Source organism: Bos mutus, chromosome X (assembly GCF_027580195.1).
Source record: "Bos mutus isolate GX-2022 chromosome X, NWIPB_WYAK_1.1, whole genome shotgun sequence".
NCBI lineage: Eukaryota > Metazoa > Chordata > Mammalia > Artiodactyla > Bovidae > Bos > Bos mutus.
The window spans coordinates 62,177,530-62,195,447 of record NC_091646.1 but is presented as its reverse complement, the minus strand read 5'-3'; the positions used below and the strand labels follow the sequence as shown (position 1 = coordinate 62,195,447).

General features: G+C 40.4%; 1 protein-coding gene and 1 pseudogene across 2 annotated transcripts in view; one reads left to right on the top strand and one right to left on the bottom strand.

Annotated features, from left to right (window-relative positions):
* The window catches only part of LOC102284519 (sodium/hydrogen exchanger 2), a 125,129-nt gene that overhangs the window by 9,316 nt on the left and 97,895 nt on the right, over positions 1 to 17,918 (top strand). For both annotated transcript variants that reach the window (XM_070366039.1, XM_070366037.1), the window contains exon 2: positions 6,584 to 6,718. The gene's annotated coding sequence lies outside the window, so the exon portion shown is untranslated. The remainder of the gene's footprint in view (positions 1 to 6,583; positions 6,719 to 17,918) is intronic.
* Positions 8,513 to 10,777, bottom strand: LOC102283967 (zinc finger and BTB domain-containing protein 14 pseudogene; annotated as a pseudogene).

Genomic DNA, 17,918 nt, shown 5'->3' with positions numbered 1-17,918 from the left:
TTGAGAGTCAATGTATTTTATACAGGGATTGACATTTTCTAGTTGATATTTTAGGAAGATAACTTTAGCAGGCACTATATTGAATGTTTTGGATGATGATGAGAACAGGTATAGGAAGAACTGTTAGGAGGTGATTACCAGGGAGAGATGCTGAGGCCACAAACTGATATAGTGAAAGCAGAGAAGAGAAACATATGAGAAAATGATAGGAAATGAAATTATTTGGATTTGGTAATATGTAGATATACAATGTAAGGGAGAAATGTCAGGAATAACTCCCAGGTTTCTAGCATGTGTGAAATGGTTGTAATGTTAGAAAATCAGGATTAAAGTAAGAAAATAAGAGTAATATATACAATTCTGAACAAGTTGAGTAGGACAATGGAGTTTATAAACATTGTATATGTTTTAAGAAATGAATATATTTTTAATGATATAGCTCTCTGTCTATAAATGTTTCCATTTTAGTCTTGATACTTTTAAGGGGAACATGTGAGTGCATTTAGACCCTGGTGGCTCAGAAGGTAAAGAATCCACCAGCAATGAAGGAGACCTGGGTTCTATCCTTGGGTTGGGAAGACCCCTGGGGGGGAGGGGATGGCAACCCACTCCAGTATTCTTGCCTGGAGAATCTCCATGGATAGAGGAGCCTGGCGGGCTATAGTCCATGGTGTTGCAAAGAGTTGGACACAATTGAGCAACTAAGCACAGCACAACACAGGCTTCTTTTTGGTCCAGATGGAAGATTGGGACAGTGTGTATGTGTGTGTGTACAGAAGCAGGTTCACATGCTTGCAGAACCAGCATATATTAAAAAAAACCTAAGCCCTGCATTGATCTAGGAGAGGTATATAGTGGTGTGAAGTTGAAAATACAGTCTTGGACATGCCATAAATATCATATTACTTACTTTAAAAAATCAAATTAAAGTTAATTTTGAGGCCCCATAGTAATCAACTGGTATTTCAATCTCAGTCACTGTATGCTGCATGAATACACCTGTGTGTGTGCGTGTGTGTGTGTGTGTGTGTATTCCCCTCTTTAGAATCTCACAGAAATCTGGAGGTTATGTATGGTTTCTAGAAATCTTGTCTTTGCTGCAACATCAATGTTATTGACTTGTTCATTATCTGAATCTACATGATACCTTAAAGACCCATTGCACTTGTGTCAAGGTTTGGCATGATATTTGTCAAGTTTGGAAGCTGTCCTGTCTATGGTCCAGCTTCCCTGGATTGCTATATCACAACCACACTCTCAGAAGATCATGGCATCTTTCTAAGGCATCCAATTTAGGGCATAGGTCCTCTGCTGTTTGTGGAACTCCAAGCCATAATCCTTTTCTGGTCTTGGGGAATTATTCTCTTTCATTGCTTATGCTTCTCTCTCCTCAAATTTATACATTTTATTCTTTGTTTCCAAGTGTATTGACCTCAGGTTACTTAGGCTCCTGGAAAACAAAAAGTAAGAATATTATATTTTCTGAAAACAAATTCAGCATTTAACAGCGAGGGCAGTTTCAACCCTCCCCTGAGATGAGAAACACAAAGGAAGGGAAAAATACAGCAAGAGTGAAATACATATGTCTTCTCCTGGATTATCTTCAAAGCTGAGGCTGATTCAAAATCTTTTTAGTTCAGACAGTTTATTTGGGAATTGATCTTAGACAATGGGAATAAGGAACTAGAGAGAGAAAAACAGGGAAGGAGAAAAATCCAATTATGTGTGATTAAGTTAGCTACTGCTGTAGATAGTTGATATCACTCTAGATAGACCATTTTGAGGAGATATATAGGGTGCACCTCAAAATGACCACCGATTTAACAGGTGTTGTCTTTCCATTGACTCCTGGCCCTAATTTAGTTGAGGATGATTTTACTGAGAGGAGGTACTGTCAGCATGAATTGGGATTAAAGCTTGAAGACAACTTTTTTTCATTATATGGCTGAAATCAAACCTGAGGGTGAGATGCTGTAAAGTAGTATTCAAGATGTGTCCTATAGAGTCCACCCTTTGCATTCACTGTTTCTCATTTTCTCCATTAAGTATTTTTCCATTAAGCTGAGATCAACTTCTTTCTCTAAAAATGACAATACATGGGGAAGATTAATGGGACATGCTACTACTATTCCTACCATTTCAACTGGTCCCAAGTCTGTATTGATATTTACTGTCTCACACCTCCACCTGCAGTTTACTTTTCCCTCACTAACAACCAGTATTTTAGTTGGTATAGATTGTTTGTCTGGTGGGATTATCTAAACTTTCAACCTTAAGAGGTCTGAGTCCTTAGTTGACTTGCCCTTGCCTGGGTACAGTAATTATAATAATCTATCAATCATCATTATGAGGTGTGGAAACCCAAAAAGACATGCTAGTAAAATTCCATGAGTTCTAGAAATGTCTCCTTATTTCAATTATATAGGAGTAAATTTAAGCTTTCATAGTAATTAGAGAGTCATTTCCTAGGCAGGTTGATAAGAAGTCTAGGGGTTCCCAAGGAGAGAGGGGTCTGGAATTCTCAAGAGGAAGAAAGGACAAACTTTTTTTTCCCTCTACATTCCTTAGGATTATATAACAATAATGTATCCTGGTTGGGGACAGTCTCTGAGAAAAACCTGGCTAATCCTGTTATCTTAAAATGTAAATTATAGGAGTAGGTCTAGTGAGGTTTTTACAACCTCCAGACATTCTTTTGATTCACTGTAATAACTAATTAGAGAGTATGTAACTCCATTGCTAACACTAGCAAGGGGGTGCTCTTTCTGCCTCTTTCTGATACCTATGTCAGAAGCTTTCTCTGTCTCCTGTATACTTTAATAAAAATTTATTACACGAAGCTCTGAGCAATTAAGCCTCATCTCTGGCCCCAGATTGAATTCTTCTCCTCCAGAGGCCAAGAATCCCTGCATCTTTTCGTGTGTCAGCAACAACCTTTCAGTAATAGGGTCAATTCATACCATAAAATCAACTTCTTTCTTTGTTTGCTAGTTTACTTTTATGAGAATTCATAACTGGCTAGGTAAGAGTTGTTCCATGTTCAATGGCACCCTATACACTCCCCTTTTTTAGAAGCATTGTCCCCTAACAAAAACCAGGGCTTTGAACCTGGAAGAGCCTAAGAATTTAGGAATAGAAAGTCATAGCCCACAAGTGTTGGAGACAGGAGCCAATCCCAATATTCACTGGACCAATTTATTCTAAGTATTGAGGATAAGAACCATATATTAGCTATATTTGAAGAAAGTAGGGAAAACCACTAGGCCATTCATGTATGACCTAAATCAAATCCCTTATGATTATACAGTGGAAGTGACAAATGTATTCAAGTGATTAGAACTGATAGACAGAGTGCCTGAAGAACTATGAATGGAGGTTCATGACATTGTACTGGGGGCAGTGATCAAGACCATCTCCAAGAAAAAGAAATGCAAAAAAGGCAAAATGACTGTCTGAGGAGGCCCTACAAAGAGCTGAGAAAAGAAAAGACACAAAGGGCAAAGGAGAGAAGCAAAGATATACCCATTTTAATGCAGAGTTCCAAAGAATAGCAAGAAGAGATAAGAAAGCCTTCCTCAGTGATCAATGCAAAGAAATAGAGGAAAAGAATAGAATGGAAAAGACTAGAGACCCTTTGAAGAAAATTAGAGATATGAAGGGAACATTTCAAGCAAAGATGAGTACAATAAAGGACAGAAATGGTATGGATATAAGAGAAAGAGACGATATTAAAAAGAGGTGACAAGAATACACAAAAGAATTATCAAAAAAAAAAAAAAAAAAGGTCTTCATGATCCATATAATCACGATGGTATTGTCACTAACCTAGAGCCAGACATCCCAGAATGGGAAGGCAAGTGGCCCTTGGAAAGCACCACTACGAACAAAGCTATTGGAAGTGATGGAACTGCAGTTGAGCTCTTTAAAATCCTGAAAGGTGATGCTGTGAAAGTGCTGCACTCAATATGCCAACAATTTGGAAAGCTCAGCAGTGGCCACAGGACTGGAAATGGTCAGTTTTCACTCCAATCCCAAAGAAAGGCAATGCCAAAGAATGATCAAATTACCACACAATTGCACTCATCTCACAGGCTAGTAAAGTAATGTTCAAAATTCTCCAAGCCAGGCTTGAACAGTATGTGAACTGTGAACTTCCAGGTGTTCAAGCTGGTTTTAGAAAAGGCAGAGGAACCAGAGATCAAATTGCCAACATCTGTTGGGTCATTGAAAAAGCAAGAGAGCCCCAGAAAAACATCTATTTCTGCTGTATTGACTATGCTAAAGCCTTTGATTGTGTGGATCACAACAAACGTGGAAAATTTTTAAAGTGATGGGAATAGCATACCACCTTACCTCCCTCCTGAGAAAACTGTATGCAGGTCAAGAAGCAATGATTAGAACTGGACATGGAATAACAGACTGGTTTGAAATCAAGAAAGCAGTGCATCAAGGCTGTATATTGTCACTCTGCTTATTTAACTTACATGCAGTGTACATCATGAGAAATGCTGAGCTGGATGAAGCACAATCTGGAATCAAAATTTCTGGGAGAAATATCAATAACCTCAGATATGCAAATGACACCACACTTATGGCAAAAAGTGAAGAACAAAGTCTCTTGAGGAAAGTGAAAGAGGATAGTTGGCTTAAAACTCAACATTCAGAAAACTAAGATCATGGCATCCAGTCAGATCACTTCATGGCAAATAGATGGGTAAACAATGGAAACAGTGTCAGACTTTATTTTTGGGGGCACCAATATCACTACAGATGGTGACTGCAACCATGAATTTAAAAGATGCTTGCTTCTTTGAAGAAAAGTTATGACCAACCTAGACAGCATATTAAAAAGCAGAGACATTACTTTGGCAACAAAGGTCCATCTAGTCAAGGCTATGATTTTTCCAGTAGTCATGTATGGATGTGAGAGTTGGACTATAAAGAAAGCTGAGTGCCGAAGAATTGATGCTTTTGAACTGTGGTGTTGTAGAAGACTCTTGGGAGTCACTTGGACTGCAAGGAGATCCAACCAGTCCATCCAAAGAAAATCAGTCCTGAATATTCATTGGAAGGACTGATGTTGAAGCTGAAACTCCAATACTTTAGCCACCTGATGCAAAGAACTGACTCATTTGAAATGACCCTGATGCTGGGAAAGATTGAAGGTGGGAGAAAAAAGGGAAAACAGGATGAGATGGTTGGATGGCATCATTGACTCTATGGACATGAGTTTGAGTAAGCTCTGGGAGTTGGTGATGGACAGGCAAGCCTGTCGTGATGCAGTCCATGGAGTTGCAAAGAGTCGGACATGACTGAGCAACTGAACTGATCAGCCATATGTGCAATGAACATGCTTTATAACAGAAAGATTTTGCCTCAACCCTGTAGGGGATAATCACAAATGGAACGTTCATTCAACATCTACTAGGCTATTTCATTTGACTGATCTCAGATGATGTGATATATAGTAGAACTAGTGGATCTCAGATGAAAGAGGAATTATGTCATTAACCAGCCACAATAGCTGGATGTTTTTGTTTGAAGGATCATACTATATTGAGACCTCAATAACAGTCTCTGCTGCTGGTAGATTGGGCATTTAGCAGTAAAGTAGTTATATCAGCCTTGGTTAGAGAAACCCTTTGTCTAGCTCTCAGTGCTGTCATTGTAGCCACTTTATTCATAGTTTCATTAAAAAAAAGCACTGGGATAGCCTAGGAAAGAGGTTGACTGAATCTATAGAGTTAATTGCCCTATTCACTTAAATGTTGAGAGCTTCCTGAACATTAATGTGTGTTACAAACTTTGTCATGTTTTACCCATTCTTATGTGTCATTTACATGCCTCTACCCTAAATTTCTTTGTCTCCAGTATTTTAATATTTTTATTTCCAGGACTCTTATCAGCCAGCCAAGCCATTTATCATTGCCCAAAAGTCCATGGATACACATACTTTCAGCCATTTCTCCTACATTTTATCAGTTAGCTATTGCTATATAATAAATCACTCCAAAATTCAGCTGTTTAAAACAGTAAATACATATTTTTACTCATGAGATTTTGATCAGCTAAATGATTCTGTTTTTCTAGACTATGCTTGGTTGATCTCAGTTGGTCTTATTCATGCATCTGTGGCCAACTAGTGCATCAGCTGAGAGACAGGTTGGTCTAGGGAGACTTTTCTCACATGTATGGTAATTTGTTGCCTATTGCTTAGGATAAACTGGGGCAAGGCTACATGCATCTCATCATCCAGCAAACTATCCTGGACTTATTCATATGATCATCTCAGTGTTCTGAGAGAGAGGAAAAACATAGAAAACCTCTTGAGTACTAGGCCATGAACTGGTACTTAGTACTACATCCAATAGGCCAAACAAATCATAAGGCCAGCCCAAGGATTAAAGGGGTGGAGAAATAGACTCTACCTCTTAATGGGAGGAGTTGAAAAATTAGAAAGAACAGGTTAAGGAATTGTGGTCATTTTTTCTAAATAATTTATTATATACAGCAAATTGATAACCAGGTGTACTATGTAAAACTTTTCCAAGTGGGAAAATTTTCACTTATTTCTGTCTTTTAGGGACATCTATATATATGGCTGGTAGAAACATTTACAACAGCATATTGAACCTACTATATATGAACAAGGACCTCTCTCTTTTTACAGTTGATCATATGGTACACTAGGAGAGGGAGAGGCATCAAAGCAACAGAGGTAAGTGACATGAGATCTAGGCCTTCTGTTTGTGCAACTTACTTGAGACTTTAGGACCAGTCTATTGTATTATGGATTGCTATTGACTTAGTGGATCTGATAATAACCAGTTCATGATGGTCAGCTCTAGTAGTAGTCACTGATGTCTCTTAGTCATGTGTTTAGTCTCTACTTAGGGTCTAGTGTTAGTTGCTCAGTCATGTACAACTCTTTGCAACACCAGGGACTGTAGCCCTCCAGGCTCCCCCGCCAATGGGACTCTCAAGGCAAAAATACTGGAGTGGGTAGCCATTCCTTTCTCCAGTGGATCTTACTGACCCAAGGATTGAACTCAGGTCTCCCACATCACAGGCAGATTCTTTACCAGTTGAACCACTGGGGAATCCCCTACTAGGGTCTAGTAGCATATATAGGTCTTCTTTTCAAACATCAAGTAGTTATCTGCTGCAGAAGGCATGGCCTTGTTCCACTACCCTTTGAGTCTGTGTTATAACTCTCTAATTGGGGTCATAAAATCCACACAACATCCCCATCCACTATATCTTTAACAGCATCAAATCTGCCTGGTCATATGACCTAAAACCAGGCAGCATTCACCTTCATCTTTTCCAGACCATCTGTTATAGGTCTAAAATTAAGGCCCAATATTATATGCTCCCTTGATACCTGAAACCAGTAATGCCCCAAGTGGCTTAAAGCAAAGTTTCCCTTTGTGGATAATGTCTCCTGGTCAGACCACCATCCCTATCAAGGGTGCCAGGCACAGTTCCTGCTTATCCCTGGATAGTGGGCTTCAGTTCTCTGCCAGCCATATTTATTTATTTAATATAAATTATTTATTTTAATTGGAGGCTAATTACTTTACAATATTGTAGTGGTTTTGCCATACATTGACATGAATCTGCCACGGGTGTATATATGTTCCCCATCCTGAACCCCCCTCCCACTTCCCTCCACATCCCATCCTCTGGGTCATCCCAGTGCACCAGCACCAAGCACCCTGTCTCATGCATCGAACCTGGACTGTCTGCTAGCCATAATTATCCAAACAAGCCAATTTCATGTTCTGACAAAAACTAGGCAGCATCCTACTCTCTTGACATTATAAAGCCTGCCTTCTGCAGCCCTTTCTTGTTAACTCTATTTCAGGTTGCAACACACAGGTAGTATTATGTGACATATGGTGTCCTCCTTCCTTGGGCTGTGAGTATATATGACTCTCAAACTGCTGTTAATTTCATCTGTCCAGTGTTGGTTGTGTGTTTGACCAATGCCATAATTCTAGGGTGTTCCTCACAAATGGGGATGAATGGGAAGCAATTAAAATAACCTTTCTTACTGCTCATAGCCTTACTCAAAACTGAGCCTTTTAAAAGTCTTGATAAATGGGTAAGAACACTATTTCCAAGTGTAATATACCACTACATCCAAAGTTCAATGATGACTGCCAATCACTGGATTGCTTTTACTTTGGAAGGGGATCCAATATAAGATTTCTGCCAGATGTTGAATACTCCAACCCAGTTATTACCCGTGGACTGCAGAAATAACAATGACATGGGTCCATAGAATCTCTGGCTCCACTGTCAGATTGATTTAGGCCAGAATTCCATGTATCATCCCAGCCTCCTTAAACTCCCATCTTACCGAATATGTCAGGTCCTTTAAGATCAATGTCATCTCCAACTTTATATCAAAGAGTTTTTTTCCTTGAATATCTTTTGTCAGATATTAATATTGCTATATTCCTTTTAATTTTTTAAATTTTTATTTCATTCTTTGCATTTTCAGAACTTGTTTTTGTATCTGTGCACACAGTGGTCTTGGTCAATGACTCACCCATATTTTCTGCATCTACATGAAGTACTTTTGCTAAAGTTCTAAAAAATGCCTTTGTGGCCCTATGTCACATAGAATGGTGATGATCAGGAAATCCATTCACTCAATTATCATTCTATACAATGCACTCCTTGGTGCAGAAGATGGAGAGATGAATTTAAAAAAGGGAAAGAAGTCTCTCACTTCTTGAACTGGACACAGGAGTTCTCAAATTAAAACCAGAAATCATAAAAAGAGGGAGCAGGTGCTTACTGGCAACATGAATACTAGACACCAGACTGGACAGTGAACTGTATTTCCTTGCGAAGTTTTCAAAACACTCAACCAAGCACTGCCTTAAGTCCAGCAAGTACAATGCTCTGGAAGATTCCACCACAATGCAGTGGCTGGCATTTATGGATGAGGATGCAGGCTGAGCATTCCTGCCACAAACACTCCAGTCCCCTGATTCTAGCTGAAGGTGATGGCCTCCAGCTGCTGCTTGCCCTCTATGGCCATGGCACACTGCATGGCACTGGGGATTACCTTGTTCCACTCATTGGGCACATTGTTCTCCTGCTGCTTCAGATCAAACACCTTGGTAAAAGCCTTGGTGCAGGAGCCACACATGAAGGGCTTCTTGCCATTTTGCCTTTGCTCGTGGTCCTTGAGGTGGGACTTGTTCTTGAAGGCTTTGTTGTATATGTAACAGAGGAGGCACCTCTCCTTGCTGTGAACCCTCACATGCTTCTTTAAGTCTGGAGCATGGATGAATAACTTGCTGCACACCTTGCAGCTGTAGGGCTTGTAGCCTCCATGGGTCTTCAGGTTCTTCTTCATGTGTGCCTGGGTGGTGAAGCCTTTGGTGAACATCTTGTAGACAAAGGGCCGGTCAGCCATGTACAACTTTTTGTGCTTCCTCAGCCAGCCCTCATCTGAAAGCGTCTTCCCACAGGCCTGGCAGGTGATCTGTTCCTGGTGATGGTCATCCAATAGGTACTCAAACTTCATGTTGCTGGCAGCTGTGGTCCAGCCTGGAGTCTGTTCATCCTTCACTTTTCCCATCTCATCGTTAAATGTTAAGGCATTGAGGGGTCTGGGATCCCAGATCCTTGGACTTGGGGGTCTCCATGGATTTGAATTCCTGGCGGTAGCTGTTAACTTGCCCTACTCCTCGATCCCCAGCTCTTTCAAGACTGTTTCCTGGACTCTGAACATCATCTTGGGTGACTTACTGTCCTTCTGACTTGCAGGGGAAGGGGAAGAAATGCCTCTAGTGTGTCACTGGAGGGACTGTTGTCCGCTTTCCGAGTTCCTCCATGTCTTCATCCTGAGTGTCAGCAGCATCTCCAATGGGGTAATTGATCTTGAGGTAGTACTTGCTTTTGGATCGATCATTATTTTTGCCTGGACTGGACACATCCAACTTCTGAGAACAGTTTATCAAAAAATCAGATACCAAGAATCTGACCCGATGACATCATTAAGTTAACATTTTTTTCCCCAACAGAAACCTTTAACCATTTACATATAATTCAAGACCTCTTCAAATATATCAGAATGGAAAAAAATCTGTTCCTATTACTGAAGAGATATCAACCTCAAGCTTATCGAAAAGCTTTCTAAAATAGGTACCACAGGGGGCAATGGTATATCTGTGTGCTCTGAACTTTACATCATCAGCCACAATTGCAATATTGAAAAATTCTCCTTCCAGGTTTTGCTCATGTAGTGTCTTCAGAGACAGAGTTTTATGATCTTCATCATATTTAATGGATGGTTTCAAACATACTGATTGAAAATTCCATGAACGCCCAAGACGATGGAGGAATAGTACGAGGAGACCACTTTCTTCCCCGCAAATTCATCAAAAGAATTTGAATGCTGAGCAACTTTCACAAAACAACTTTTGAATGCTGGCAGAGGACACCAGACACCCAGAAAGGCAGCCTATTCTCTTCAAAATGAGGTAGGACACTTCAGTGTCTGGTTTCCGCCCTGCAGCAGATGAATGGATAAGAAAGCTGTGGTACACATACACAATGGAGTATTACTCAGCCATTAAAAAGAATACATTTGAATCAGTTCTAATGAGGTGGATGAAACTGGAGCCTATTATACAGAGTGAAGTAAGCCAGAAGGAAAAACACCAATACAGTATACTAACGCATATATATGGAATTTAGAAAGATGGTAACAATAACCCTGTGTACGAGACAGCAAAAGAGACACTGATGTATAGAACAGTCTTATGGACTCTGTGGGAGAGGGAGAGGGTGGGAAGATTTGGGAGAATGGCATTGAAACAGGTAAAATATCATGTATGAAACGAGATGCCAGTCCAGGTTCGGTGCATGATACTGGATGCTTGGGGCTAGTGCACTGGGACGACCCAGAGGGATGGTATGGGGAGGGAGGAGGGAGGAGGGTTCAGGATGGGGAACACATGTATACCTGTGGCGGAATCATTTTGATATTTGGCAAAACTAATACAATTATGTAAAGTTTAAAAATAAAAGAAAATTAAAAGCCAAAAAAAAAAAAAAAAATGAGGTAGGACAAAATACAAAACATTAAAAAAAGAGAGACAAAAGAATTAGGGATGGAGACCCATCCTGGGGAGGGAGTCATGAAGAAGTTTCCAAACAGTAAGAAACCCTCTCACAGGCAGGTCTGGGGGTAGTTTCGGAATCTTAGAGGGCAACATAACTGGGAGGGAAAAGCACTACAGAATATGTGACTAACCGCAACTCCCAGAGGAGAAGAAGCCCAGATGCTCGCCTCTGCCACCAGTGAGCAGGGGCTGGACAGGGAGGCATGGACTGCATCATTGGTGCTTAGGGTAAGGACCAGGTCTGAATGCCCTGAAGACAATCTGAGGGAGCTAAAGTGAGATAGCAACCCAAACTGTGGCATTGCCAGAGGTGGGGGGTTGGGGGAAAGAGAACTTTCCCTTGAAAGGTGCTAACAAGCAGCCAGGCTGCTCAAAGAAGAAAGGATTGAGTGAATACCAAAGGAGAGCTAGCTGGCTGCTAATAGGGCCCTTTCCCCCGGCTGAAAGCAGAGACTCAGGTGTAGGACAGCCAGAGCCAAAAGGCGAGGGGCAATCTCGGCCCCAGAGACCGGCATCCTTCACCACATTCTGAGCAGGCTCCCAGTTGCTAACCACGTCTTCCTGGGATCCTGGATGGTTAGCATCTGCCATCAGGGTCACAGCCTGAGATCAGCTCCTCAGAGGAGACACATGGCATACCTGAGACAGTGCTCTCATGGCACATGGGGGAAACCTAGAAGCTGGGACAGGGGAGGTGATTAAGATGCATGGCCCACCTGGGACAGTGTGGCCACCAAGCACCTGACCTACTGAGCTGCTTGGACCTGGGAAGGGCACAAAACAAATGCCCAACTTAGTCTGTACCCTTGTGGAGTACCAAAAAACCTGAACCTAAGCAGCCTAGACCTGGGAAATGCACTAAATGCATTGGACAGTGGCCATGCAGAGTACCCTGGAGCTTGAGCAGTATAGAGCCAGAAAGCACATGCCACGAACTGGGGCAAACCCAGTGTGGTCCATACACTGAGAACACACCCCACACACACCAGCAATATTTTTTGAAGTGTCCCTCCCTCCCCACAACACAACTGAACAAGTGAACCTAAATAAATGACCACCTGTGGCCCCTTGTGTCAGGGAGGAAATTAGACTCTGAAGAGACTTGCAAACAGAGGAAGTTAAAATAAACAAAGAAGAGGGAACGGCTCTGGAAGTGACAGGTGCAACAGATTAAAACCCTGTAGTTAACATTGACTAAACATCAGAGGGGGACTATAGACCCCCTCCGAAAACAAGTACAAGCTGGAAAAAGGAACTATCTGAAACTGTACTGAGGCCACACTGCCCAAAACATCTCCAGAGAAATTCCGAGATATATTTTTACTGTAATCACTTTTTAATATATTTTTTTAAAAAATTAAGCTCTTTATTAGTCTCTTAATTTTCATTTTTAAACCTACTATAATCTCACAAAAGAGACCTTTTTTTACAGTTGATTTCATATTTTTTTTATAATTTTTGTGATTGATTCTGTTTTCTATTTTTAATATAGTGTCTTTGAGAGTCTATTTCTACTTGAGATTTTTAATCTTTGCTTTTTGGTATTATCAATTTTTTACCTTTAAGAATCTAATCTTCAGTACCAATTTTCACTTAGGGGTGTGATTAACTGCTTGGTTGCTCTCTTCACTTTTGACTCTCCCTTTTCTCCCCCAGGTTACCTCTATCTTCTCCCTCATCCTACTTTCCTCTACTTAACTCTGTGAATCTCTATGGGTGTTCCAGATTGTGGAGAGCACCTAGGGAAATGATTACTGGCTAGACTGGTCTCTCCCCTTTTGACTTCCCCTCTTCTCCTCCTGGTCACCTCTATCTCCCTCTTCCCTATTCTCTTCTGCATGTAACTATGTGAAACTCTCTGAGTGTCCCTCGCTGTGGAGAATTGTTTCAACAATAACCTAGACGTTTTATCATCTGTGCTGTATGGATGGAGAAGTATTGAGCCTAATGTTAGAATAAAACTGAAAGCCAGAGGAAGGAGGTTTAAATCCAAAACTTGAAAACATCAGAGAACTCCTGACTCCCACAAACATTAATCAACAACAGCTCATCTAAAAGCCTCCATACCTACACAGAAACCAAGCTCCACCCAAGAGCCAACAAGTTCCAGAGCAAGAAATACCATGCTAATTCGCCAGCAACACAAAAACAGAGACCTGAGCATTAAAATATAGGCTTCCTGAAGTCACATCAAACCCATAGCAAACCAACACTCACTACTGGTCACTACACTGCACTCCTGGGAGGAGAGATCCAGCTTCACCCACCAGAAAACAGATGCAAGCTTCCCTAGCTAGGAAACCTTGACAAGCCACTAGTCCAACCCCACTCACAGGGAGGAACCACCACAATAAAGAGGAAACACAAACTTCCAGCCTACAGAAAGGCCACCCCAAGCACAGCAATCTAAACAAAAAGAAAAATCAGAGAAATATTCAGCAGGCAAAGAGGCATGATAAATGCCCACCAAACCAAAGAGGAGATAGGGAGTCTACCTGAAAAATAATTCAGAATAATGATAGTAAAAGTGATCAAAAATCTTTAAAACAAAATGGAGTGACAGATAAATAGACTAGAGACAAGGATTGAGAAGATGCAAGAAATGTTTCACAAGGACCTAGAATAAATAAAAATGTCAATCAATAATGAATAATGCAATAACTGAGATCAAAAGCACTCTGCAGGTAACCAAGAGCAGAATAACTGAGGCAGAAGATAGGATATGTGAGGTGGAAGATAGGATGGTAGAAATAAATGAAGCAGAGAGGGGAAAAAAAAAAAAGAATTAAAAGAAATTAGGAAAACTTCAGAGACTTCTGGGACAATGTTAAACACACCAATATTTGAATCATAGGAGTCCCAGAAGAAGAACAAAGAAAGGGCATGGGAAAATACTTGAGGAGATAATAGTTGAAAACCTCACTAAAATGGGGAAGGGAATAGTCACCCAAGTCCAAGAAACTCAGAGAGTCCCAAACAGGATAAACCTAAGCCAAAATACGCCAAGACACATATTAATCAAATCCACTAAGATAAAATACAAAGAGCAACTATTAAAAGCAGCAAGGGAAAAGCAACAAATAATACACAAGGGGATTCCCATAAGGATGACAGCTGATCTTTCAATAGAAACTCTTCAGGCCATAAGGGAATGGCAGGCCATACCTAAAGTGATGAAAGAGAAAATACATATTAAAAACGAATATTACTCAGCTGTTAAAAAAGCACATTTGAATCAGTTCTATTGAGGTGGATGAAGCTGGAGCCTATTATACAGAGTGAAGTAAGTCAGAAAAAGATACACCAATAGATTATATTAACGCATATACATATCAAATTTAGAAAGATGGTAACAGTGACCCTATATGCAAGACAGCAAAAGAGACACAGATGTACAGAACAGACTGTTGGACTCTGTGGGAGAAGGCAAGGGTGGAATGCTTTGAAAGCATAGCATTGAAACATGTATATTATCATATGTGAAATAGATTGCCAGTCTAGGTTTGATGCATGAGGCAGGGTGCTCAAGGCTGTTGCACTGGGATGACCCTGAAGGATGGGGTGGGGAGGGAGGTAGGAAGGAAGGTCAGGATGGGGAACACATGTACACCCATGGCTGATTCATGTGAATGTATGGCAAAAACAACCACAATATTGTAAAGTAATCAGGCTCCAATTAAAGTTTAAAAAAACAAAAAAAACACAACCTACGGCCCAGATTACTATATCCAGGAAGGATCTCATTCCAATATGAAGGATAAATCAAAAGCTTTACAGACAAGCAAAAGCTGAAAGAATTTAGCACCACTGAACAAGCTCTTCAACAAATGCTAAAGGATCTTCTCTAGACAGGAAACAGAGAAGGTTTGTAAACTCAAAAGCAAAACAACAAATTAATGGCAACAGGATCATACTTACTAATAATTACCTTAAATGTAAATGGGTTGAATGTCCCAACCAAAAGACAAAGACTGCCTGAATTGATACAAAAACAAAACTCCTATATATGCTGTCAACAAGATACCCACCTCAAACCAAGGGACACAAACAGACTGAAAGTGAAAGGTTGGAAAATGATATTTCATGCAAATGGAGACCAAAAGAAAGCAGGAGTAGCAATACTCATATCAGAGAAAAAAGACTTTGAAATAAAGGCCATCAGATCAGATCAGATCAGTCGCTCAGTCGTGTCCGACTCTTTGCGACCCCATGAATCGCAGCACGCCAGGCCTCCCTGTCCATCACCAACTCCTGGAGTTCACTCAGACTCACGTCCATCGAGTCAGTGATGCCATCCAGCCATCTCATCCTCTGTCGTCCCCTTCTCCTCTTGCCCTCTATCCCTCCCAGAATCAGAGTCTTTTCCAATGAGCCAACTCTTCGCATGAGGTGGCCAAAGTACTGGAGTTTCAGCTTTAGCATCATTCCTTCCAAAGAAATCCCAGGGCTGATCTCCTTCAGAATGGACTGATTGGATCTCCTTGCAGTCCAAGGGACTCTCAAGAGTCTTCTCCAACACCACAGTTCCAAAGCATCAATTCTTCGGCACTCAGCCTTCTTCACAGTCTAACTCTCACATCCATACATGACCACAGGAAAAACCATAGCCTTGACTAGATGAAACTTTGTTGGCAAAGTAATGTCTCTGCTTTTCAATATGCTATCTACGTTGGTCATAACTTTCCTTCCAAGGAGTAATGCGTCTTTTAATTTCATGGCTGCAGTCACCATCTGCAGTGGTTTTGGAGCCCAGAAAAATAAAGTCTGACACTGTTTCTACTGTTTCCCCATCTATTTCCCATGAAGTGATGGGGTCGGATGCCATGATCCTCGTTTTCTGAATGTTGAGCTTTAAGCCAACTTTTTCACTCTCCACTTTCACTTTCATCAAGAGGCTTTTGAGTTCCTCTTCACTTTCTGCCATAAGGGTGGTGTCATCTGCATATCTGAGGTTATTGATATTTCTCCCAGCAATCTTGATTCCAGCTTGTGTTTCTTCCAGTCCCGCGTTTCTCATGATGCACTCTGCATATAAGTTAAATAGGCACGGTGACAATATACAGCCTTGACGTACTCCTTTTGCTATTTGGAACCAGCCTGTTGTTCCATGTCCAGTTCTAACTGTTGCTTCCTGACCTGCATACAAATTTCTCAAGAGGCAGATCAGGTGGTCTGGTATTCCCTTCTCTTTCAGAATTCTCCACAGTTTATTGTGATCCACATAGTCAAAGGCTTTGGCATAGTCAATAAAGCAGAAATAGATGTTTTTCTGGAACTCTCTTGTTTTTTACATGATCCAGCAGATGTTGGCAATTTGATCTCTGGTTAATCTGCCTTTTCTAAAACCAGCTTGAACATCAGGAAGTTCATGGTTCACACATTGCTGAAGCCTGACTTGGAGAATTTTGAGCATTACTTTACTAGCGTGTGAGATGAGTGCAATTGTGCGGTAGTTTTAGCATTCTTTGGAATTACCTTTCTTTGGGATTGGAATGAAAACTGACCTTTTCCAGTCCTGTGGGCACTGCTGAGTTTTCCAAATTTCCTGGCATATTGAGTGCAGCACTTTCACAACATCATCTTTCAGGATTTGGAATAGCTCAACTGGAATTCTATCACCTCCACTAGCTTTGTTCATAGTGATGCTTTGTAAGGCCCACTTGACTTCACATTCCAGGATGTCTGGCTGTAGGTCAGTGAACACACCATTGTGATTATCTGGGTCATGAAGATCTTTTTTGTACAGTACTTTTGTGTATTCTTGCCATCTCTTCTTAATGTCTTCTGCTTCTGTTAGGTCCATACAATTTCTGTCCTTTATTGAGCAAAAAAGACAAAGAAGAATACCACTTAATGATCAAAGGATCAATCCAAGAAGATATAACAATTATAAATACATATGCACCCAATGTAGAAGCACCTCAATACATAAGACAGATGCCAACAAGTATGAAAAGGGAAATTAACAGTAACATAATAATAGTGGGAGTCTTTAATACCCCACTCACACCTATAGATAGATCAACCAAACAGAAAAGTAGCAAGGAAACACATACTTCAAATGATTCAATGGACCAGTTGGCCCTAATTTATATCTATAGGACATTTCACCCTCAAACGATGGATTTCACCATTTTCTCAAGTGCACATAGAACATTTTCAAGGATAGATCACATCCTGCACCATAAATCTACCTTGGCAAATTAAACAAAAAATGAAATTATTTCAAGCATCTTTTCTGATCACAATGTTGTAAGATAAGATGTCAAATACAAGAATAAAGCTATTAAAAATACAAACATATGGAGGCTAAACAACACGCTTCTGAATAACCAGAAAATCATGGAAAAAATCAAAAAGGAAATAAAAATGTGATATGTATAGAAACAAACGATAATGAAAACACAGCAACCCAAAACCTATGGGATTCAATAAAAGCAGTGCTAAGGGGCAGGTTCATAGCCATATAAGCTTATGTCAAGAAACAAGAGGAAAAGCAAATAAATAATCTAACATTACACCTAAAGCAACTAGCAAAAGAAGAAATGAAGAGCCCCAGGGTTAGTAGAAGGAAAGAAATAAAAAAATTATGGCAGAAATAAATGAAAAGGAAACATAGAAGACTACAGCAAAAATCAACAATGCTGAAAGCTGTTTCCTCAAGAAGATAAATAAATTAGACAAACCATTAGCTATACTCATCAAGAACAAAAGGGAGAAGAATCAAATCAACAAAATTAGAAATGAAAATGGGGAAATCACAACAGA